At 43.6% G+C, this 24,984-nt stretch overlaps 1 protein-coding gene and 1 long non-coding RNA gene across 7 annotated transcripts in view; one reads left to right on the top strand and one right to left on the bottom strand.

Annotated features, from left to right (window-relative positions):
* Positions 1-24,984, bottom strand: part of ERBB4 (erb-b2 receptor tyrosine kinase 4) — a 1,029,410-nt gene that overhangs the window by 423,701 nt on the left and 580,725 nt on the right. The gene's annotated exons all lie outside the window — the stretch shown is intronic.
* On the top strand, positions 912-24,641 carry LOC115659712. Its single transcript, XR_004002637.1, has 4 exons — positions 912-994; positions 8,998-9,003; positions 20,245-20,249; positions 24,631-24,641. It is a non-coding gene; the product is annotated as an uncharacterized LOC115659712 (long non-coding RNA).

The raw sequence follows: 24,984 nt of genomic DNA, 5'->3' as shown, positions 1-24,984 counted from the left end.
ACATAAGAGATCAGAGATGAAGGGCCTGATCTTAAGCCCATTGATGTCCACACAATGATTCTCTTGACTCCAATGGATCAAGCCCCAGTGGACTGCTGAAATTCAGGACTGAAATAAAGGAAACTGAGGGGCAACTGCGGATGTCAAAAGACAAGCATAACATTGTCCCAGCTAATGCCTGAGAGCCTTAGGTTTTGGCTGGATTCAGGCTATTAGCAAGTGAGGCTTTTAGCAGCTGAACTGGCACCTGACACAAAAACAGACCTTGCTCAAACTAGTTTCTCTAAAAGGGAGAAGGAAGCAAACTGTAAACAGAGAAGTCTGTAAGGTAATGAGCTCATATAAATGCTACGACACTAACACTCTATTTTCCATGTGATTGTTTAAGTCAGTATTGTTCAGGATTTTAAAGAAAAGATGCAGATATGCACAGAGTAGAAAAAAAACCACAAACTATATTACATGAGGGCCAGTATGAAGAATTCTATACAAAAGAAGAAAATTATACAGAATAAAAATATGAGGAATCTTAAAATAACAATGGAGCCCTTTAAATCTGATAGATTTCAGAGGTGTAGCCGTACAGGAGCGACGCCAGGGTTTTTGGCGCCCTAGGCGGGGGTCCTTCCGCGCTCCCGGTTGTTGGTGGCAATTCTGCGGTGGTGGTGGGGGGTCCTTCCGCACTCACGGTCTTCGGGGCACTTTGGCGGCGGGTCCTGGAGCAAGTGAAGGCCCCGCCGCAGAATTGCTGCCAACAACCCAGAACGCGGAAGGACCCCCCGCCGCCGAATTGCCGCCGAGGTCGGCAAAATGCCACCCTCCCAAATCCTGGCGCCCTAGGCGGTTGCCTAAATGGAAGCACCGGCCCTGTAGCCGTAGTCTGTATTAGCAAAGGAAAAAAAAAACCCTGCAACCGAGGAGTCCTTGTGGCACCTTAGAGACTAACTAATTTATTTGAGAATAACTTTCCATGGGCTATAACCCAAGGACTTCTGTTGTTTTTTCTTTAAATCTCAGAAATTCTGTGAGCTATTGGGCACAGCTGTACCAAAGTGAAAATCTGAAAGTCCCAGAAACTGGAACTACATGGATTCAGAAGTCCAACCTTAAAGTCCCAAATGCATCCAAGTGCAACAACAATTTCTCCAGGGCCGACTGTAGGGCAAGCCATATAATTGCTGCCAGAAAGGAGGTCAGTGTGTTCACACCTTAAATCATGACAACAGATTTAAAAGAAAGCGTCACTTCTTGACTGGGGTTTCCCATAATTTTGATTTATAGTGAAATATCACACACACACAAACAAAATGTGTATTTGTGTGTGTTTTCTAGCCTAAAGAGAATATATCAAGTCATGACCCAGGCTCTGATCTTACCATGTGAAGACATAAGGGCCCTTCTGTGTGGCAATCATTGCAGGATCGGTGTCTAAGATTGTGCTTCAAGAACGTGGCAAGAAAGAACCTATCCAAGAATTGCCTCAAATCTTAAGGGCAGTTCTAGAGGTGCCTGAAATTGTATCCATTAGTAAAAGGCTTCTTCATTGCTATGCCCAGACAGAACTTACTGTACAGCAATAGTGTTAGTGGCATGAAGGAATAATTTCTATGGCAGAAATTTGAGCAACTGACTTGAGCAGGGATATTACCTTTGTCCTTCTTTGGAAGATAGGTCCATGTACTAAGAATTCAGAATAAAATATAGATATTAGGGGTAGAAGTGGATGAGTGTTGTGGGTAGAATTCTTTCTGAATTTTTAATAGCATCGATCCAGCCATATTCACCCCCTGCTCGTTACTGCTTTGTTGTAGACATTAACATTGCTTGCTCTGAATGTTTGTGTCAGGGATACTGGTACATACAAATAATTGGGGAGGGTTTTGTAAACAGACAAATATTCTTATTCATGTGAGAATTGCATGCACTTGGGCATGTCAGCAGGATGAAGTCGACTCCCACCACAAGTATTCATTTACCTGTATTGTCTGCATGCATTTGGGAGGGAAGGGAGGAGACACACTGGAAAGCCCTGAGAAAAATATTCTTTCATTGTCTTTTTTTAATTGGTTCCATTACAGTACAGTACTGCCTACCACTCCCAGCTGAGACTGGAGTCCCCATTATGCAAATACATAGTAAGAGACATCTTGAGTCAAAAAGGTTACAGTACAAATTTGCTCTTTAGACAAAACGAGGCTCAGAGAGGGAAAGTGACATGCCCAGGGTCACAAAACAGGCCAATGGGAGACCCAGAAATAGATCTCATGTCTCCTGAGTCCCAGTCCAGTGTCCTACTCACTGGACAATGCTGCCTGCAGTACACATGTACAAACTGATGATGGAACATCCACATATTTTAGAGAACAGGCTATGTTAATGTCTACAATACAGAGATATGGATATCAGCACACATGGTTTAATGGGCCACGAATTTGGAAAGCAATTTATCCAGGTGATTTCCAGGTTCCCCCAGATTTTAGTAACTGAATTTTTTTTAAGCCAAACACTTGCAGTAGAACAGACCATAGTAACATTTCATTACCTTCTTCTTTTTTCTCATTGTTGCTTGGCGGTAAATTGTCCTTGCCAGTCACTGCTAAAACTACAGGGGTGATTGTGGTGCTAACATGTGAAGATATTGGCTTATGGCAACCAGAGATGAAAGATTTGAATATCTATATTCATAATACAGGCCCCTTCCCATTTCTTAATGCAGCTTAAGGTTGAATCCCTGGCAATGTTAAACCAATACAATGATCAATTCAGAGACTGGAGGAGAACGTGTGTAAATCAAAACTAAGGGCAATGCTATAGAAACTAACCAAAATATCAGAACTACTAAGATAGAAACAATTTAATCTGAATGTTGATACTAGATGTTCTTGAAATGGATATCTTATAATGATGCTATTAGATATATTTACAATGTACCAGTGAGGAAATGGAAAACCAGCAATGAATCTTATTATTTCTACAACCACACTAATAAAACAATATGAGTAAATGTACTAGTGATTTGGAATTATATTTGTACTAATGAAGACTATTTTCCCATAGAAGCATCCATACTCACCACATGCCGTTAAAGAGAGGCACCTGTGTAAGGTTCTCATATGCTGTGGTGGCATAAACATAACAGCATAAGAGTAATACACCTCTATCTTGATAGAACACTGTCCTTGGGAGCCAAAAAATCTTACCGCTTTATAGGTGAAACTGCGTTATATCGAACTTGCTTTGATCCACCAGAGTGCACAACCCCGCCCCCTAGAGCGCTGCTTTACTGCGTTATGTCCGAATTCGTGTTATATCAGGTCGTGTCATACTGAGGTAACGGTGTACCGTGAAATACATATTTTATTTCCATTTCTAAGGGACGGTCATAGGTCCACCCACTTGTGCAGGAAAAAAGTATATTACATTGCCATCTGTCTCTCGTATATTTATGAGTGTTAGAGAGCTTATTCCTTCACTCTCACCCTTCCCTGGTCCTTCTCGCATGAACAGAGAGCAACAATACCCGAAGGCTGAAGGTGCAAACAATTCGATGTTTATTGGGATGAACTTCCAGCAAGCTTAAATTCAAGTTCCTTTTCCTTATTTTCTAATCGCAACTTACTTCCTGTTTGCCCCTAATTTATATAGTAATATTTTCAGCTATACCTTAACCAATCATTCTACTAAAATTTACCTAACCAATCCTAACGTATTGTAACATGATTAGCTAACCAATTATATCCCACCACCTTAATTAGTTTACACCTAGCAAAATTAATTATACAGCAGACAGAAACAATCACAGAACCAGACAGAGACCATGCAAATAAACATACAAAACAATACAGAAGTAAAGATTTCACAGCTACATCTATACAGACATAAGGGTTCTCCAGCTGTGTCTATTGTTAAGTGAGTTCTTACCAGACAGAAAACTATCAAACTATATTTCTAGGCTCTTTCCTTTCTCTGGAGGTGATAGATCAAATCACCTTCCTAACAGTCCCAGATTGCCTTATTTAACATGACTAGTTTGGAATGTGAGGACGTGACCATACATTTCCCAGTTTATGGCTGCTAAAGAGCCAGGCCTCAGACTGTCACAGTAAGAGAAGACCACTACACAGACAGTGATTTTTTATTCTTTCCTTTATACCTCTATAACTAGCTAAGTGATAAGAATACACCTAAATTCTTAAGGTATAGGCTTTTGCAGACAGGCCTGAATATCTATATCCTAACAATGAGTTAGCAGATCCTTTCAGCCATTTGGAAAGCAGACCTATGGGAGGTTAGCAGCTCATTAAAAACTGTTCCTCAGAGCTCATCCACTCACATTAGTGGAATCCTACATTGCAATTCACTAGCAGTGTTTTCCACTGCCTTCCCTGGCCATCTCTAACAATAAGGTACACCACCAATAATTAGCAGGAAGAGGAAGTGGTTGTCCAGAATAAAGCATTTCCTGATAACAAACCTCTCCTATGCTATGGGAACATCACAGCCACCAGCCTCGGAGTTTATAATCCCAGAAGATATCTACTGTGTTATATGCTCTCAACTGTGTATGCCCAAATTGAGGAATTACAGTGCAATTTCCAGATAACAGCTGAGGTTCACTGTCTATGGGTTTCAGTAATGACTTAGGATACATCAGGATATCAAAAGGCACATACATGGCCCAATATTTTCAAAGATTACAGCCCAAAGCTAGGCTCCTAAATCCATATTTAGGCTTATAAACAAAAAAAGCATAGGACTTTTTAAAATCAGGCCCTTCGGCCTTGATTGTACAAACACTTATACCATGTTTAGCCTTAAGAAGATTTATTTTAATGGGATCATTTCTACGTAAAATTTAACACATCTGTAAATGTTTGCAGGCTCAGGGCTGTATTTATGTACCTTACAGCCCTTTAAAAAATCCTTGCCATTCACTCTAGAGAAAAGTCCCCAACGAAAAAGCAGTGCTATTAATTATTGTGGATAAGCTTGTATGAAAATCAAGATCCCCTTCCTATCTTGTCACCCCATTTTATTTTGTACTGTTATTAAGACATGCAGGCTACTTGTGTTGCACTGTTTTCAATAACTATGAAGGGAATAGCTTGTTTGCAATATTGGATGGCCGGGACAGCAATATGGGACTGGATGAGAAATGAGGCAGGAAGGCAAGGTGGCAAATGGAAATAGAGAAGAACATTGAGACTGAAAAGTGGAGAAAAACATAAGGAGGAGAGCTTCCAAAGCAAGGGAGTTCCAAAGTGGTTGGGCTGCTTACCACATTAAAAACTACCTGGAAGCAGGTAGTACCCATTCTACCATCTGCCTTTCAGATTTGCATGCATTAATATGCACTGGGGCTTAGTTTGCTCCAACCCCCTGTGTCAACTGTAGAAACAGAGTAAGACCTGGCACCGCTGAGAAGGAGGCAGGTAGCCACGGTGAACTGGGGCACAATATGAGAGCTCATCATTACAGAAGGAAGAGAGATCATGGGGCATGACAAAAAGTCCACACTTCGCTTATAGCGCAGTATTTGTGAAGCTAAATGCTGCTTGCTGGTGAAAATGATCATTTTGCAAATGCAAATAGAAGGTTCCACGAATTGAAGGGGTCCATGGGCATTTTCTGGGTTATAACCAAGATAACCAGAGCCTTAGTGTATAATTCCTCAAGTCTTCACTCAGCCAAGTCTCCCAATGACATCGGTGGGAATTTTACCTGAGGAAAGCACTCGAGTGGGCGGGGACAGAATGAAGATGTGCAGCAATTCTTTAGCAGTAAACAACACACAAGGTTAATACAATGTGGAAATAGTGGTTTACAAAGTTAATGCTTTGAGATCAGTTCAGTCCAACACATCAGTTTTAATTTTCCATTTCTTCCCCCCTCAGTAATTACCCCTAAACACTTCACAGTGCTGTTCCACCAAGACTGCTGTTCTGATAGTACCCCAGGGCACTAAGTCCACAACTTTCAGTTGTTATGCAATTTTTAATTGTAGTAAGGGAGTCCTTCCCCAGCATTCCTCTGTTGCTAAGGAATTTATATTTCCTATCCCAAGCTTCACCACTTCCTCATAGCAATCATGTACTCCCTTTGATGACCATGTTAATTGAAATGTCACTGTGACATTTCTTTCTGCATTGGAACATGGTTCTGTTTTTAAGAAGCAAGCAGCAGCAAGGTGGGAGAAACCCAAAAGTAGGTTGTTGCAAGACAAGAGACTTATTAAGTCTTGTACCAGCCTGCAAAATTGTGATGCTGCTGAAACATACTACATAATCCAGCACAAAGCTAAGTTTTGAATACTGTGATTTGACCAGCACTCCCTATTCGAGTAGGATAGGCCTGAGTGACTTTAATAAGTTGTTCCTGTCTTCCAACTCTTCATCACAAAGCTTGGAGGCAAGACAAAGATTGATTTAATGGGGAATGAATGTAAAGCTCTGAGAGTCGTTTAGACTGCACCAATTAATCAATTATCCAAGTCCATTTTAAAACATTCATTACTATTTTAATCTTTAATCAATTGCTTGTTCCATTTACTGTGTGATGGCTGCTTCTTAGTCTATGAGAAGAACAATATTCACTGTGCAATGGAAAAATGCTGCCTTCACTGCCAAACATGAGAAAATAAAAATGTGTCTGCTGACATATAATGTGCACAATCTTGTGACTAATGGTTAACACACCAATTAAATACTTACTGTAACTTCTGTTTGATAAGGCTGTTAAAAATATTTATTGGATGTTACCAACAAAGGCTGATGCACATTTAACCTCTGAACAATGTTTCCACCTTCATGTCTCAGAGCCTGTCATGGGCAACAGAGATGTCTGCAATCAGAAACCACATTCCTAGAGTCAGAGTTGCTTTGAAGCTGTGATTTATTGGTAAATCTGGAAAAGCCAGAGAACTCTATGCCCCAGCACCTATGCCCCAGCACCTACATCATCCCTGGATCTAATACGTGATAACTTCACATTCAGAGGTAGTCCACCTTACACAGGACCTTATCCAAAGCCCACTTAAGTCAACAGGAATCTTTCCCTTGACTTCAGCGGGCTTTGGAGCAGGCCCATACTGCTCCATGTTCTGTTTTGGTTTTTTTTTATTTGCTAAATTTACCATGTAACATGACTGACCTTATGCAGCAGCTTCAAGATCTACCTGCAGCCTTGCCTCTCTAGGAATTTGACCAGAAGTCATGGTTTTAGATATTCCATTACATCAAACGTTCATGTGCTCTTCTGAACGGTCAATATCAGGAAATACCAAGAGCAGAGAAAGGATTTTTTAGAAGACAGACGCTTTGTCAGCAAGAAATGAAGGAACGCAGTTAAAAAAAGAACAGAAATCTCCCATTAAAAGTAAGCTGGATCAGAAATGTTCTGCAGCTGTTGAAAAAAGGTGCATTGGTTGATAGCAAATCCAATGTTAGATGTGCACATGTAGTTCACTATCTACTCTTTCATCAAAAACTAGAGGATTTATCTGTCAGGGCTGAGAAATGGAACAGCTTAAAATGGTCAATGACCACAGAAAGGATTAGCACATTATCTTGTTAATCCACAACATTTACTTTTTCAGGCTTTCTCAGAGCTAATATAAACGTGATTAGTGTTCTAGGTTTGCTAAAGTGAGAGGTTGTTTATGATTCCATTTCCAAACGTAGCATGTAATAAATACAGAGTACTAGCTGGAACACCGCCAACAATAGAAAATTTAATCATATATTCAATATTTACAAAACATAAAAAGAACTTTTTCAATATCTGATAAATTCCTGGAAAATGGTCTTGTACAAGAGTGGGCTGTCCCAGTACACAAAAGGTGGTATGCAAAGCTCCCTTAGCTTTTTATCCCTTTATTAAACGTGTTATAATTAGGGATTCAAAAATCATGCGTCAGACTCTGTAAAATTATGACTTTTCAAAAAATAAGCAGTGTTAGATTATTTTTAGCTGCCTTCTGCATTTTGCACATTTAGGGTTCCCATTTTCAATCTTTTCTCTGAAAATAGGAACATGAAACACTTTTATTTTTAAAAGAAAGTGAGATCCTCAGGTAAACACAGAACTTGAGGAAGAACTTGAAGAAAAACACTAAAAGTAAAATTTTCAAAAGCACATACACAATTTAGGTCACTTGAGAAAATGAGATTTAGAGCTCATTGACTTTAAATAAGACTTAGGCTCCTAAGTAGACCTGTGTGAACAGTTCGCTGGCTGTACTGAACAAATCAAAATACACATTTGCGACTGACCTGAAACAATCATATCTATTTTTCTGGTAAAAAAACTTAGCCCAGCTCTGCTCCTACATGCCTAAATTCCTTTGGAAAACAGCACTTAGGACCTAAGTCACTCAGGCTCTTTTGAAAATTATACTCCAAGTATTGTGAGACTCACAATAAAATTGTGAAAGAGCTGGCAACACTGCAGATGGATGAAGAAGTATGAAACTCAAAGTCTTCATCCAGAACTAATCTTGAGCTGAACCTTTCTATTAGCTTGAAGAGGTCAGCTAAGTGTGCATAGGTGTGATGAAAAGAAGAATGGTATTATCAAGGCACAGAACTGGGACTCAGGAGACCTGGGCTCAATTCCCAGCTCTGCCACAGACTTCCTGAGTGTCCTTGGGAAAGTCACTTTTTCCTTCTGTGCCTCAGTTCCTAGCTGTAAAATGAGGAATATAATAGTTCCTTTCTCCCCCACCTTTTGTTTGGATTTGCTATTTAAACTGTAAGCTCTTCAAGGCAGGGACTCTCTCTTACCTTTGCATAGGATGTAGTACACTGAGACCCTACTCTTGGTTTCGTGCTCAACGGGAGTGCAAGAAAGTCCATTCCTGCTGTAACTACCAGACTGATTTTCCAGATTCAGATAATTTTCCTAACTTTTCTATGTTTATCTGAACCAAACCTTAACTCCAAAAGCTTAATATTTGAGCACCTCAACCTCTGTTATTAATATACTTCCAACATGTGAAAGACAAACGTGGGTTTGCTTTTCGTCTTGTGAATGAAATATACTTATTAATAATATATAACATTTGTCTTATTTGTGCAAATATTATATTGCAATGGCTTCCTGCCAGCAGTGTTGCATGCGGCCAATAATTTCCAGCTACTTATTTGTATAAAAACAAGAAATGACATTCACCTCCACATATTGAGCACAACACAGAGCAGAACGTGTGTGATAAATTCCTGAATTTATTTATAGAGCATTCAGACATCTCAGACCTAAATGTATTTGCAATGAGTACCTTATATTGATTTACTAATTTGTCTCAATGCAACTAGTGCTTCTGCTATTTAATGTTGGCCTTACAACTTTAACAACTCAGCAACCGCCACCTCCTCAATAAGGAGGTGCAGCCCAGGACTTTACCTTGGGCTGAATCCTACAGAGTGCGAGAGCAACTCTCAGTATAGCTGAAGGTAGAGGGGGCAAAGGCGGGTTTCCTTCCCCAGTTTGCCCACTGGAGCAAACTGGGGCAGACACATCCTCTAAGCGTATGTCTTCACTGAATTGTTGACCAGACCTTTTACTCAAGTGTTACCCCTAACCTCCCTCCTATTCACACACAAAACCCACTCCAGGGCTGAGGGGTGCTTTCAGCCTAGGCTAACTGTGGGTAAAAGCCTGAGTTCCATTTTCACTCAGGCTGCTAACCCAACCACTTTGCAGCGGGGCGGGGGGACAGGATAAATCACTCGAGTGCTGACGGCTCTCCAATTCCCCCTAGGTGGCCAGCAGGACAAGCCACAATTGACTGGGAAAGAATTATGGAACAGCTCAGCTTATTGCAGAACAAAGAACCACAGGACCAGCTCCAGCTTTTTTGGAGCCCCAAGCGGCGGGAAAAAAAAGAAAACATGATTGACCTGCCGCCAAAGTGCTGCTGAAGTGGAAGACAGGGATTGAAGGACCAACCGCCAAATTGCCGCCAAAGACTGAAGCGGACCAACTGAGCTGCCGCCAAAGTGCCGCCGATGCTGACACGGACGTGCCACTCCAACAACGAACGGACTGCCGCCCCTTTCTACTGGCCGCCCCAGGCACCTGCTTCCTTCGCTGGTGCCCGGAGCTGGCCCTGGGGGTATGCACCCAGAAGTCCTAGTGACACACACAGGGGACTGCCACACCAATAAGACACAGTAACTCAGGTTGGGCTTTGCACCCAGGCTAGGCCAACCCAGATGCTCACACCTTGGTGCCAGTCACCCAGGCTAACTCTGCCATGGTGACATACGCTAATGCTTTGTCTAGGTTCTGATTTATAGGTGCACTGTAAGGAGGTGTTAGCTAACACATTCTAAAAGTCTAGTGTAGACAAGGAAGTGTACATTTTGACACTAGTTTGTATTGTCAGGACCAACGGATCACCAAATGCTTCATACTAGAGCTAACAAGCTCTAAATCCTAGTCTAGACAAACCTCAAATAGTGCTGGATTGTAATGCCCATGAGGACTAGCGAACAGCCCCTGCTTCCCCCCACAACCTGTCCATGGCACAGTTCCTATGCCAGGAGGCCAAGAGAAGGTGGCCTATCCACCAAGGGACTCCCTCAAAGCAATTCCCTGAGCTGGTTGTTTAGCCTGCTTTCCAGTCTCTTTGGCACAGCAGCACAAATGGCCCAGAACAAGAGCAAGATTTGGCCCCATATGCCTAAAAGCAGTACACTAAAAGTAGCATAAATGGCAGAGGATTGAAGTTCTTTGATTTATTTTGTTATGTTTTTTTAATCAATTGTCTCCAATATCATACCCCAGCCCCCTTGCACAAGTGACCTGTGCCAGGTTTCCTTTCTGATCAGAATATTTCATTACGACTGAAGTTTCCAAGCAAATACAGCACGAAACCTATTGCCTGGATCGTGGTAAATATTCTTTCAAGTCACGCAGCAGGGAGAGGGGATGGGGTGAAAAAAACAAAACAGTCAATAGCTGCTTGTTTTTTCTCCTAACTGTAAAAATTCTGTAGAGAGCTGTGAATTACTTCTCTATTGTTCTTGCTATGTTATTATTTTGAAGTGGCTCAGGCCCTGGGTGATGCTATTTGCCTGCCTGCTTTTGTTTTCTTTATCAGCTTGCTAGGTGATGGGTAATTAAAAAGCCCTGTTTTACCATCTCACTCACAGATCTTTTTAGATAATACACTGAATGTGATAACAAGAAATGCACAATGCAGGCTTCTACTATTGCAAGCTTTTTTCTGTATTTATTGAAACTCTCCCTTATGGAATAAGTAGGCCAGTATCAGAAATAGGCTCATGCCACAAAAGGTACTATTTATTATTATACAGTACCATAGATGGGCAGAGCATTTTGTTGACGTAAGACAACGATTACCCAACAGCTTCCAGTCAAATAACAAAATTCTTCCAAATAGCACCCACAGGTCCCACTGACGTTCTCAGGAGGCACTTTGAGATACATCTGCCCTAATCTTGGCTGACACAACTTGAGAGTGGATACATTTGTGAAGGCTACTCTAGACACTCCACACACATTTTTTCCAGGATACAAACTCCTTGTGGAGGCCCGCCTGTCAGCATAAGCTCAGTACGGACAGAACAGAATTCCTAATCTTTCCCCACAAGCCTTTCTTGTCTCCCTCCCAACACCATCACACTCCCTGTCACTCAGACCCATAACTGGGCACTACCTTCAACTCCGCCCTCTCTCTAAAGCCACACCTCTAGACTATTTCTATGTCATGCTGCATCTGGCTGCACACCATCTCTAAAATACAGCCCCTCCTATCTGTCCACGCAGCTAGAACTTTCGTGGAGACTCTCATCCCCTCATGTATTGATTACAGCAACATCCTCTTCTTGGTCCTTTACAAAAGCTACTCACAATGCTGCCATGCACTTCACCCCCAGTCCTGCCTATCATCCTCCCATATAATACTGAGATGTCTGCACCTGCCTCTGATCAGACAATGGTGCCAGCCTTCATCGCCCACTAGTTAATTTTCAAACAAGTATATTAGTGCTGTCTCCCATGCTGCCCCTCTCATGTGGGAGTAAACATCTGCAAAGCTATCTCATTGTCCTCCAGATCACTTCTTAAAACTCTTTTGTCATTAGACCTACAGTCATAGGTGGCAAGTTTGTAGAAATTTTGGTGGTGCCCAGAACCTGCCCCCCCCAACTCCGCCCCCCCCCAAACTCCACCCTCACCTGCCTAAGGCTCTGAGTGGGGTTTCAGGGGGAGGTCTGGGGTGCAGCTCCTGGGCTGGGGATTAGGGTGCAGGAGGGGTGCAGGCTTTGGAATGGAATTTGCGTGCTGGGTGCAGGCTCTGGGCTGGGGCAGGGGTTGGGTGTGCAGGAGGGGGTGAGGGGTGCAGGCTTTGGGAGGGAGTTTGGGTGCTGAGTGCAGGCTCCAGGCTGGGGCAGGGGTTGGGTGTGCAGGAGGGGGTGAGGGGTGCAGGCTTTGGGAGGGAGTTTGGATGCAGGCTCTGGGCTGGGGGTGGGGGTGTAGGAAGGGGGAGGTGGTGCACACTCTGGGAGGGGGTGTGCACTCTGGGAGGGGGTTTGGGGATAGGAGGGAGTGCAGGGGTGAGGGCTGTGGGGCTGAGGATGAGGGATTCATGATGCAGGAGGGGGTTCAGGGCTAGGGCAGAGGGTTGGGCTGTGGGGCGGAGGATGAGGGTTCATGATGTGGGGGGGCTCAGGGCTGGGATCAGGGTGCAGGGGAATGAGGGTTGGGCTGAGAATGAGGGGTTCATGATGCGGGGGGGCTCGGGGCTGAGGAAGAGGATTAGGGTGCAGGGGGATGAGGGCTATGGCTGGGGCTGAGGGGTTTGGGGTGTTGGAGAGGCTCAGGGCTAGGGCAGAAGGGCAGGGTAAGGGCAGCCTGCCTTGCCATTAGTTAATGGCAGGCGCTAGGAAACTGGGGCAGCAGACAGCAGTTCTGCCGGGAGCCGTTCTACTCCAGCAGGGCAAGCAGGCAGGGGAGAGGCATGCGCTGATTTCTGTCAGGGAGGGATGCGGTGGAGTGGGGGAACACAGGGGGAGGGGTGGCAGGAAGAGGCCGGGACCCGCTCCAGGCAGGGACGTGGTGGGGTGGGGGGAGACCCGCGGGGGCCGGGGCCCAATCCAGGCAGGGCCGGGGGAGAGACCCAGCTCCAAATATTGCTGGAGCAGGGCACCCAGCCCTGAATATTCCTGGTGCTCAGGTACCAGAAACATATATAACCTGCCACCCATGCCTACAGTAATCTTGACAATGGGTAGGCACCTAATGACCTAAGACCACCATCTACCATGTTGGACTGTATTGTACTGTTTCCTTGTCCTCCCCACGTTTGTCTTCCCGTATGTACCTGTTGTCTCATCACACATTTAGAGGGTAAGGGCTTTCGGGCAGGGACTATCCTTTTGTTTCGTGTTTGTATAGCTTCTAGCACAGAGGGTTCTTGGTCCAGGACTGGGGCTCCTAGGTGCTACCACAATACAAATGTTAATTAACAATTGACACTACAAAGCGTGTGGCTTACTCTTGTATCCTGGAACAAATATTTGTGGAGCGTCTAGATGAGCATTTACGAATGCGTTATTAACTCAATAAACTAACTCAAATGAAAAACGGGATCAAAAACTCTAGACACACCACAGAAGCCAAATTCTGCTTTCGGACAAGCAGTTCAGTGCCAACTGACATCTATACAATGTGTATGGATATTTAAAAGGAAAATCTGTCCCTCAATCCAGTCTTATTCACTCAGGAAAATATGGGTTAGATTTTGATGTCAGTTACTCCGGATTTACATCAGTGTAAATAAGAACAGAATTTTGTACCGTGTGTTTACAGTATATAATGCTTTTGGCTTGGGAATTTAATGTTAGCTTGAGGTGTGTGAGCTAAGAATATATTGGCACAACGATGGGATGAAAGTGGGTGTGTGGGAAAGAGGAAAGCAAAGATAATTTACCCTGACATACATTTTATGCAAAGGGAAAACACTTTTTAGTTGCCTTGGGGTCCCTCAGAAATATTTGATGGTTTGTTTTGAGAGTGGGGTAATGATATTCTAGTCTTTTGTTTCTTCTTCTCTTTCCAGGCAGTGGCTATCAATGCACCTGGGAGAAAAAGGGAAAAAATAAAGTCTTTTTCACACCACCATCTTGCCGAACAGAGGCTGCTATTAGGCTATTTGGGTTTGACTGGTATCATCAGAGGTTCTAAATTAGAGCCAGTCTTGGCAGGGTGCCAGTACCACAGCATTACACTCAGCAGGGAAGACACTTTGTTTTTTATTAGCCACTTTCTCAACAGCAGTTCCAGTTCAGTGTCATAAGCTCCCAGACACTACACAGCTCTCAATAAGAAGCACAAGTGACTATAAGGAAGGCCCAATCTGCACAGAAAACTTGCACTAGTTTAACTAAAATCAGTTCTGAAATGTAGTTGGTTAAACTGGGATAGCCCCCATGTGGACACACTCATAGTGGTCGACAGCTGACATTTCCCCGTAGCTGATTTGTACTACTGAATGAAGCTGATTTAAAAGTGGACTCTCACAAGCATTTGCACCAAATGTACCGACTCCATTTAAAAACAGACTGTAGATAAATGAGCTCTGTGTCCCTCAGCCCTAACGGCTAGATTGTGACTACAACTAGCTGCTAACACAAAGAAGTACAGATGGGTAAGAACTCCTCTTACATCCCTTCTTGACCTACCTGGACTTTGGGGCAAGGAATCATGACAATGGCTCACTTACTCCCCCCTGGAGCAAGTGGATTGAAAATGGGCAGGCTACTGGCCAGTGCAGCTGGATCATAATTTGCTGCTGGTACAAACCGTCAGCAAATTACTAACTCCCTAGACTAGATGTGATAAATTGACCCCTGAGCACTCTCCCATAGACTCCTGTACTGTGAGAGGCACGGGCAGAGTCAACATGGAAGCGGCAGCAGTCGGCTTACCATGGTGAAGACATCACGGTAAGTCATAGATTATTAAGGACTTTTTTCAAATATCAGGCTAGATTCTGGTTACATGTAAAAAAACAGCCTAAAACTGGGGACTGTACAACATTAACAGTCAATCTCAAACAGCCGAGAAGCTTGGCTTTTTGGGGGGAAAGCGGAACGGTTCTAAATATTAAAACAAAAACATTCAGCTCAGAACATGGAATAGTCTTGCTCGATAAGAGGGACAGGAGGGAGATTTACAAGGCTCATGAGCGGGGAATCATGCGACCCTCGTGACTCAACCATTCTGCAGCCATACTTGTAAAAATACACAACTCTGCCCTTCTCTTTGCCTCTTCTTAGGATGCTGCCGCTGCTCTCAGTAGCCTGCTCACCAGTGTGCACATTTTACCCACAATCTTCACTATCTATATTTGTATGCATACTAAAGATCGTTTAAGGAACAGCCCCCTTCCAAATCTGAATGGCCTTTCAATCCGAACACTGAGGTTTTTGACCTTTCCTGCCTAATGCCAAGCCATTCAAATGTCTCCATCCCACCTGTGTTACAGTGGCTCCTAAAGCATCTCCCTCAGACTGAGGAGTTACTGACAGAGTGCGTGTCTTCCAGGAGTAATGCTTAACTCAGCAGGAACTGGTCAAAACAGCAGCAGCAATAACAACATGATTATTTAAGAATTCCTGCAAGATTTTGCACTGGCAAAAAATCATAATAATTGAGTGGCAAGATTACACTTTTGAATATTTCAGAGTAATAATCATTTCCACCTTTGATCCGTTTGTCTCTTCCCCAGCAAACCCCCATGGGGAGCAGATAAACGTATTGTCGGTTGGCAGTAGTAAAATCAGGCTGTTTGTTCAGTGTTATCAAATGCCAGCCTGGGGGCAAGCCTTGGTAACACGGCTTTGACATCTAACCAAAGCGTAACATAACTCTTCTGTGAACTAACTAACTAAATAAATCCTTTGTCTGCAAAGACAGAGCTCAGCAGCATGTCGCCTTCCTGGGGAAAAAACAGGGAAGAGTGTTTATCAGCCGCATCTTGAAACAAGACAGCAGCTTCTCCTCAATCTCTGAGAGCCTAGAAGGACCAGGAGGGTAGCAAGAAACCTGAATAACCACTGTGTTTTTTTGTTTTTTTAAAACACTCTTACACAAATGTTTCATTTTACACCTGCAAACATTCCCTATTGAGTACAAGTATTTGCAAGAGCAGGGCATTATCTATCAGTTATAATGTAAGGGAAAAGAAGAATGGGCTCATGGTTAAGATGCTGAACTAGGACTCAGAAGATCTGGGCTCGGTTCCTGACTCTGCCACAGCCTTCCTGCATGATCTTGGGAAAGTCACTTAATCGATCTATGCCTCAATTCCCCATCTGTAAAACAGTGATAATAGCACTTCCTTTCTCCTGCCCTTTGTCTGGGTTGTCCACTTAGCATGTATGCTTTTTGTGCCAGAGTCTGGCTCTTAGTACGTGCACTGTCTATCACAATGGGGCTCAGACTTTGGCAATGGCCTAAGAACAGGAAGCCATCACACTACCAGTGACATTAGGCACATACTTCTGACTAGATGTCCACTTTGAGTCTGATTCTAAGTCAGTGGAAAGACTCCAATTAGCTCCAAAGGCCCTTTTGCTGATTTATTTTGCATTGCCGTGGCACAAGATACTGCCCAAGACTCTAGAATGAACTCCCACAGGAACTAAGGATCTTCACAAGCCTCACCAACTTCCGCTCTAAATGCCAGATGCATTTCTTTAACCTTGCCTTCTCTAATATAAACATATAGCGGAGAGAGAGGGAAACTGAGAGTGTGTGTCTACGTGCGCATGAAACTCCAGAACAAAAACACTCCCGTGCACATACTTCTCCTCCTGGCGACAGGATGAGAGAACACACAGACACAAGAAATGGTAGTCACATCACTTAACACGCTACTGGGAAGCGCTCAGAGTCTACGGTTATGAGTGAGGTGTAAGAACTAGAGTTGCGCACAAAATGATTTTCCTCCTCTGCAAAAATTTTCAAGATTACAAAAATGTTTCTGTGAGCGAAGGCACCCATGTTCAGACTCTACATGTTGTTGTGATAATCTTTGTGCGAAATATGCCTTGTGAGGGATCATTTAAAAACTGACAACACACTGATCATCAATATTCAGATGTAACGTATGTACATATTAAGAGTTATGAACAGAAGCTGAAACTATGACTACAATGGGTTTACCAGACAAGTCTGGAGAATGAGTAAACCGGTTACTCAAAGACAAAGGAAAAGCTGACTCCATTAGCCAGGTGTCATCAAAATTGAGGGGCAATCACCTGCCAAGTGGCCATTCTGTGGCAAGGAAGCCAGGCAGGACCAGGTCTATCTGCATTTCAGCAAATAAGAACATGGACCTCTTTCACCATGAGACTCCTTGTCTCTAGCCTCACAGCTGGAATTAACTCTATCTAGGGCAGTGGCGGGCTGCAGGTCATGCACCACTGAGCTCGGGGGACCTCCAAGGGCGCTGGACTATAAGAAGGAAGGCCAGAAACACCCCAGGGCTTCTCTCCCTAGCTCTCACTCTGTCTTTCACCTAAGACAAAAGAACCAGCCCTTTGAGGAAGATTCTGACCAGAGCATTTGGTCAGCCCTGTTACTGGGAATATGTAGTAAGGATTTTATCTTGAACCAAGTCTAGCTTGTTAAGTTTTAGCTACATATAACATTTTATCTTTGTTTCTCTTGTAACCGTTGTTGACACTAATGCCTTGTACTTTTACTTACTTAAAAATGTCTCTCGTTGTAGTTAAATAAACTTGTTTTATTTTTTTAAATCCAACTAATCCAGTGTTGTGTTTAAGCTGAACTGTTTGGGTAATGCCAAGTACCAAACTATTGCATATTGACCCCTTACAGGGGCAATGGACCTCTAACATCTGAATTGTCCAGGACAGGGCAGTGCAGAGCACATGTTTGGGGGAAAATTCGGGACTGGGAGTGTGTTGGGGCCACCCTGCAACTAGCAGCCAAAGTGGCTGGAAGCCAGAGTGTGGCTGGTGTTTGCTGGCAGGCTGCTCGGATCAAAGTTTCTGGGCCAGGTGTGCAGCTCTACTCAGATGTGGTGTGACCTGCACGTTGGCAGGCTGTCTGTGAACAGGCCAGTTTGGGAGCTACAACAGAAAAGCACTGTGAGGCTCCCAGCGTTATGGGCACTGTGAGGCTCCCAGCGTCATGGGCACGAGGCAGCACAACCTCTCACTGGTCTGATTGAAGTCTGACAGTCAAAATTCCCAAAAATGTTGAGAACTGAAATACCAAAAAATTGGTTTGGGTCAATCACAACATTTCATTTTGATAGCTTTGTTGTGATTTCGATTTTTTTTCCATTTTATTTTTGCTTTTACTGTAAATTAACTTAAATTTCTAAATGAAAAGTCCTTTTGAACTGAAAAACAGAACTTTTCATTTTGAAAATATCAAAATGGTACATTCTGATTATTTCAAAACCCTCCCCCCCCTTTTTTTAGTAAACGGGAAATTCATCAAAACCAATTCTTTCCTGCAAACCTTATTGCTGTTGATGAATTGCTATTTTTCAACAGAAAAAAAAAAACCCTTCAAAAATGGAAACAAACTTTGAAAAATTCCTGACCAGCTCTAGTAAGAACCTGAATAGAAATTAGAATAGAACAGTGCTTTCAGCCTGTTACACTCCTGAAAAAACATTTGAAACCCCCATGATGAACTTAGCATCTGCATCCAGGCCATATGCTCAGTGACCTTCAATCATCCTTTAATCTCAATTACCTCTATAGTAGCATAGCCATTCACTGTGTTGGAACCAACTCCTACACTTTTTGAGGCATTTACTTTCAATCTGAGCACATGCGTTGCTCACCCCAACCAAAACCATCGCCTCTTCTCACATTCCCTCCTCAGGAATACTTGTGTTCTTAAATTCAAAGCACAGGTCTATGTTAATTCCAACTGGCAGCAGGCAATCCCACGGAGATGTGGAGTTTGAGTACGGAGTCTGTATGATGGGGCGCCAGACAGATGCGCTCTTACTTTTGCATTTAAAAGCAAACATACAACTGTGTTTTAAAGTTTCTCAGGGAAAAGAAAAAAAAAGAAAGCAAAAGGGATTCCAAGGACATAGCCCCTCAAGCAGTTTTCCAACATCAAACAAAAGGGTCTCCGGTGTGTTCTCCCCATGTGAGACCTTTGTTCGTTCATCCCAAGCCTGCGGGCACATTTCCTGTGACATACAAAAGGTTCCTGATACTGTACAGATAGATGTAACTACATGTGAATTACACATCTGCTGGTCTGTCTGCCTATCTCTGTCACTCTAGACGAATTAACTTCGTTTTCTATGGAACGCTGTTCCTCAGAAGCTCGGCAACAATACATTTGGTAGAGTAATATAGGGGAGAGCTGCAACAGGTTTGTATCAGAGGGATTAAACAGCTGCCTGTCTGCTCATTTATCTATCACAGTTAAGTACACATGGGTACTTGTATTCCCAAGTGGCGGCTGGATTCTGGTATGTATATCTAAATATGGGTAGGCGCTGTCCGTCTCCCTTAGCTGCGTGTGTATCTATTTCTCTCCTCCTCCTCTGTGTTGTATATTTTTATTTCTCCCTTGGCTAAATTCAAGGTTATGTTTTCCTTTCTGTCGCTGCCTGGCCATCCCAATGGGTTTGTATAGTCGTGCTCCACGCGGCTCTGCACTTGTACGTTTACACAAGCACAGCAGCACTAACAGGAAGCTGCTTGAAACTGACCTCTTGCACTGGCCTGGTTTCCTGTATTGTCTCCTGTCATTGGCAGTGAGGGCATCTTACGTAGCAGTAACATTCCCTTTTCCCTTCATCGCTCCACCTAAGGCCAGATTGTGAATCCCTCACTCCCATCAGTGATCAGTTACTTGCAGGAGTTGTCACATTGATTTGAGTGGGAGAACTTGTGTGCACCATTGATCAAAGGAGTTACGGGTGTTTTATAGATGAGGGTTTCACACTGCCACCAATCACTGCGGCATCTGACAGCACATTTAACATTCTGTAATAAATGCTACTTTACTGAGGGGGACATTTGCCTTTCAGACACACACCACCCAAGTGACGAGAACGCGCGCATATCTCTCTGATGGGCATCTTGAGCGGGTGAAGGGCAGACAAAATCCATTGTCCCAACCCACAGGCAGAGAATGGGAGCTGCAATACAGCCTTGTCTTGAACCCAAATGATCCCTGCCACTCCATAAGTGCCATGTGGGGTTTGAGTCTGTGTATTTGTGGATAAAGTGGTCCCTACTGCTCCACAGCTCCAAGACCCCTCTTTACACACCATTCCTATTTGATAGCAAGGAGATCCTGCCCACAGCACACACAGGAATTGCTCTGTGTGACCATTCTTCCTGGATCCCCACTCCCAGCGCAGACCCACCATGGTGATTAAGTGATACAGAGAGGTGTCCACAGTAGTGAATGACATGCAAACACAACTTTCTGCAGGCCTAATTCGCTAGTTCTTTAGACCTTCAATATCTATGAGCCTTATTCCTTGCGCCCCCAAAAATCCCACTTAAATCAGTGTGCAAGGAATGCAGTATAAGGTCCTAAATCAGCATTTGCCCGAAAAGCTGGAGAAGCCGGCACTTGGATGCGTGTTTTTGTTCTATGCCTGCTCCCTGTTCTCAATCAAATACAAAATGTATCGGCAGACAGCTGCTGCAAAGCCTTTCCTGAGCCTTTCTCCTCTGAGTAAAGACACTCATTTTAGTGTTTGACCTCTGAGTTTCATGTTCATTATTGAGTCTGGAAACCAGCAGCCTCGCTGCAGGAAGCTGGTCTCTCTGCTGCTTCGACAGCGCATGGTTCACCTACCTTTTGCACGCTGACAGAGGGATCCCGCAGTGCCACAGCAATAGAACTACTAAGCACACTTTCCTCCCTAACCTGCCTTATTGCTGGAAAATATTAATAGATTACAAGTTCCCGTGGGATGCACAAGAATGAGATTTTAATTATTTTACAAAAGTGCCAACAAATTGCTTGTGAACTGCAGCTCCTCAAAGGGAAATAGGAAGCCAATAGAACTAGATGGTAGACAAATGTAAAATTCATGCCTCTTTCTTCTGAGGAGAGATTGTTTGGATAATGCAAGTGTCAGCCTTTAAAATGCATGGTGGACTTAAAAGGAAAGAGTGATAAAGGAGATTGGTCTGGGGTATAAAGGTGATGTGTAAGGGAAAATGGTCCCTTTGGAATGAATAACTACTCCAAGCGGGGTACTCGTCTCACTAATCTCAGGAAGGAGAAAAGATATGCTTGGTATCAAAGGAAAACAGTGACCTTCTAATCTGGAATTCTACCAACTAAATTGCTGGTCTTCTATTATCCTCTGCCTGTAGAGTAGGAGCTCTATGCTTTTAAAATACCCTGAGCTAAATAACTAGGTGACCAATTTTGCTTATACCAATATAACTGAGTGGACTTTAGATCTGTGTGCACAATGCATGCCAATGTTTTTTTCTCAAAACTAGTGTGGGGTTGGTTTGACAGTGCTCTTGCTACTAGGGAATTCATAAGGACATAGACATTTCTTCATAGCTGTACAGCCCAGTGCGTTTTTAGCGACGTGTGTAGTAGATGCACTTCGACTTTTTTGTTTGTTGAAATGCCAGCCTTTCTGGACCTACGCGACTGAGTTGGAGGATTATGCTGTAAAACATATGACCGAAGAAATCCCAGTATTGTCAAAGTGCTTCACGTCACTGACGTTTTGGTGAGCTGGCATTTGGCTAAAGGGCTTGGTGGTTTTCCAGATTTACCTCTACTGTTCACATTTCCCACGAGTTAAAGAATGTTTCCCTCATCCAAATTGTGGAGAGAGTCTTATTTCATCACTAAAACACACATGTTGTGAATTAATGAACAGATTTTATAAGGAACCAAAGAAAGTAATGACAGCCTTGATTATTTTATATGGCGTTGCAGACAGACAGCGCACCCGGATTCGTTCCATGGTGGCAGTAACATTTTGCAACAGTAAAGCCTGATCTAAAGCCCAGTGGAGTCAGTGGAAAGATTCCCACTAACTTCAATAGGCTTTGGATCAAGCCCATACACCACTGCGATGAGTGAGAGCTCACAGCATTCTAATAAAAGTGGGTAAACGTTCTTATCTCCATTTTATAAGTGGGAAAATACAGTGGTGAAGCGACTTGCCCAAAGTTATACAGTGAGTCAGCGACATGACTGGGAATAAAACCTAGGCCTCCAGACTAACAACCCTGTGTGATACTGAAGAGCCACACAGTAATGGGGGCTCTGATGTCACGGATATTCCTGCATGTTATTTCTGGGAAATTTTTTCAGACAACCTACAATCCGATAGTGGCACATGGCTGCGTATGTAAAAACTTTACCTGAAAAATTAAATACTGACTGAGGGAAGGAGGTGAAGATAATCTGGAATACCCCAAATCTCAGTGGAATTCTCTGAATATTCAATGGGGAAACACTTGCCAATAAATCAATCATTCTTTTACTACTTGCCATAATCTTTTCCAACAAGTTTACGTACCTCTGAGCTGAGAATAGGAAACAGGCCTGAAATCAACAAACAGTGCATGAGCCATTGATCAACAGGATGCCAAATATAAGAACGTGCACATGACAATAGCAATGACAACAAAACACTTTAACCCTTTAAGATATGTCTACACTGCAATTAGACACACACAGCTCACCCGTTCCAGCTCTGGCTGCAGCCCAAGCTCTGGGACCCTCCCACCTTGCAGGGTCCTAGAGCGTAGGCGCCAGCCTGACCCCAGAAGCAGGGCCGGCTCCAGGGGTTTTGCCGCCCCAAGCAGCCACAAAAAAAAGAAAAGAAAAGCCGCGATCGCAATCTACGGCAATTCAGCGGGAGGTCCTTCGCTCCGAGCGGGAGTGAGGGACCTTCTGCCGAATACCTGAAAGTGAAGTCCCACTCCGGAGTGGCTGCCCCAAGCACCTGCTTGATAAGCTGGTGCCTGGAGCCAGCCCTGCCCAGAAGTCAACACTGCAAAGAAACAGTCCCACAGCCCAAGCCAGCTGGCACGGGCCAGATGCAGGATTTGAACTGTAGTGCAGAAGTACCCTTAGAGATAATGGGTGAAATCCTGGGTCCATTGAAGTGAATGGGACAACTAATTTTTTTATGTAATTAGAAATGAAATGACTGTATCTCTCATGGTTCCAAATAGGGCCCTTATGTCTGATAAAATCAAATATGCCTCTTTCTGGTAATATTACATGTGAATATTTCTGGTCCTTTTTGAAGTAAGTAAGAGAAAACAGCAGGCAATTTTTTGCAGCTGCTCTTCAACCTCAAGCCTTCCCTATACAAGATATCTTAGGGTTCTATCTTCTTGTCCCTCTAGTCCATATGTCCCCACATGGAAGAAAAATTGGAGGCTGGTGTTGTCCCCTGCTCTGACTTGTAGGTGCCACTACTGTTAATAACACAAAAGGAACCAAAGGAGAATTTCCCTCTTGCAAGAACAGTGTAGGAACAGTGTTAAAGGGTCATGTTCCTATCATTCGCAGGGGTTAGCAAAGTGTCCATGGTAAAAATGTTGAGGTCCATGGTAATTTTTCAAAAAATGGAATGACTGAATGACATAACTCCACACACATGCACACACCCCAATGTCCATCACTAAGTATGATAATTTTGTCAAGTGTCCATCGTGCAACATGGTGGTGCCGACCCCAATCACAGGCCTTGCCACACAGGGCATGCTGGGAATTAGGCTGGGGTCAGGAGCTTGCCTACAGTCCTTGGTGCTAGAGGGTTTCAGGAGGGAGGCACAATCCACATACAGCCCCGGAGAGATTGCTGTAGTTTAGAGCAGTCTTTGGGGCAGCTCTAAGTTATGCGGGAGGCCCATTTCGAACCCTCAGCAGCCCCCATTTCAGTGTGCGCTCTGGTGGCTTACTTAAAAACCCCTCATAAACATTTGTTTATCCTAGCAACATCTCTGAGAGGTCAGAGAAATTCAGTGAATTACCCAAGTCACCTAGGAAGTCTGAGGCAGATAACATACTGCTTTTCCCCACGGGGCCCCTTCTTTATTTACTGCACTTGCTGAACAGAGAATGGGGCAAGGCCGCATATTGAATTGGTCTGGTCTCCAGAATATCCCAGTCTCATTCACTGCTGTTGTGGTCTGGGTGTCACAAGCTGGAATGGCATCTGCACTTAAGCTGCGATCACAGCAGCAATTTCTATGGCGTGTAGCACATTAGGAAGGAGACTGCTGACAGAGGATGACGGACTTGTGGTTAAGACATTGGATGGGAGCAAAGAGATCTGTGTTTTATTTCTTTCTCTCTATGCCACATACTTGCATGTGACTCATATGCAAGTCACTTTGGGCCAAGTTTCAAAAGGAGCTCCAATCTAGGCATCTAAATAAAGGAAAGATTTTCAAAAGTGCTCAGTGTCCAACATGGATATAGTGAGCTGAGCTCTGCTGAAAATCTGACCCTGAGACTAAGCAATTTTGAAAATCCAGTCTATAGTCTTTCCGATCTCAGAAATGGAGGTGAGGATAAATTCATGGTATGTGAGAGACTGAGAAACTACAGTACTGATCAATACAGAAAAGCCTAGAAAGCCAGAGTAAAAACCCTCATTCAGGTTTGGATAGTGTAGGCGTGAGACCATGCCCTGAACAGCTAGGATAAAAAGAAATGTTGAGCCACTGCCTTATTCACTGAACACCATCCTTCTTCTGCACTAATGACGGAGAGGTCATACAGCATAACTAGTAAGGCAATGCCATAGTGTCTCTTTCAGCATAGCTATGGCCCCCTATCATAGGCACAGCTTACCTTGACAGAAGGAGTTTCTGTCAGGGTAGGAAAACCACCTCCCTGACGGACGTTAGCTATACTGAGAGAAGCCCTCTTCTGTTGACACAGCTGCATCTACAGTGGAGCATCTACACTGTTTTCCCCCCACACTCTTGACTG

Source organism: Gopherus evgoodei, chromosome 11 (genome assembly GCF_007399415.2).
Source record: "Gopherus evgoodei ecotype Sinaloan lineage chromosome 11, rGopEvg1_v1.p, whole genome shotgun sequence".
Taxonomy (NCBI): Eukaryota; Metazoa; Chordata; order Testudines; family Testudinidae; genus Gopherus; species Gopherus evgoodei.
Note: the sequence above shows the minus strand (reverse complement) of the source record. Positions and strands in the feature narration are given on the sequence as shown.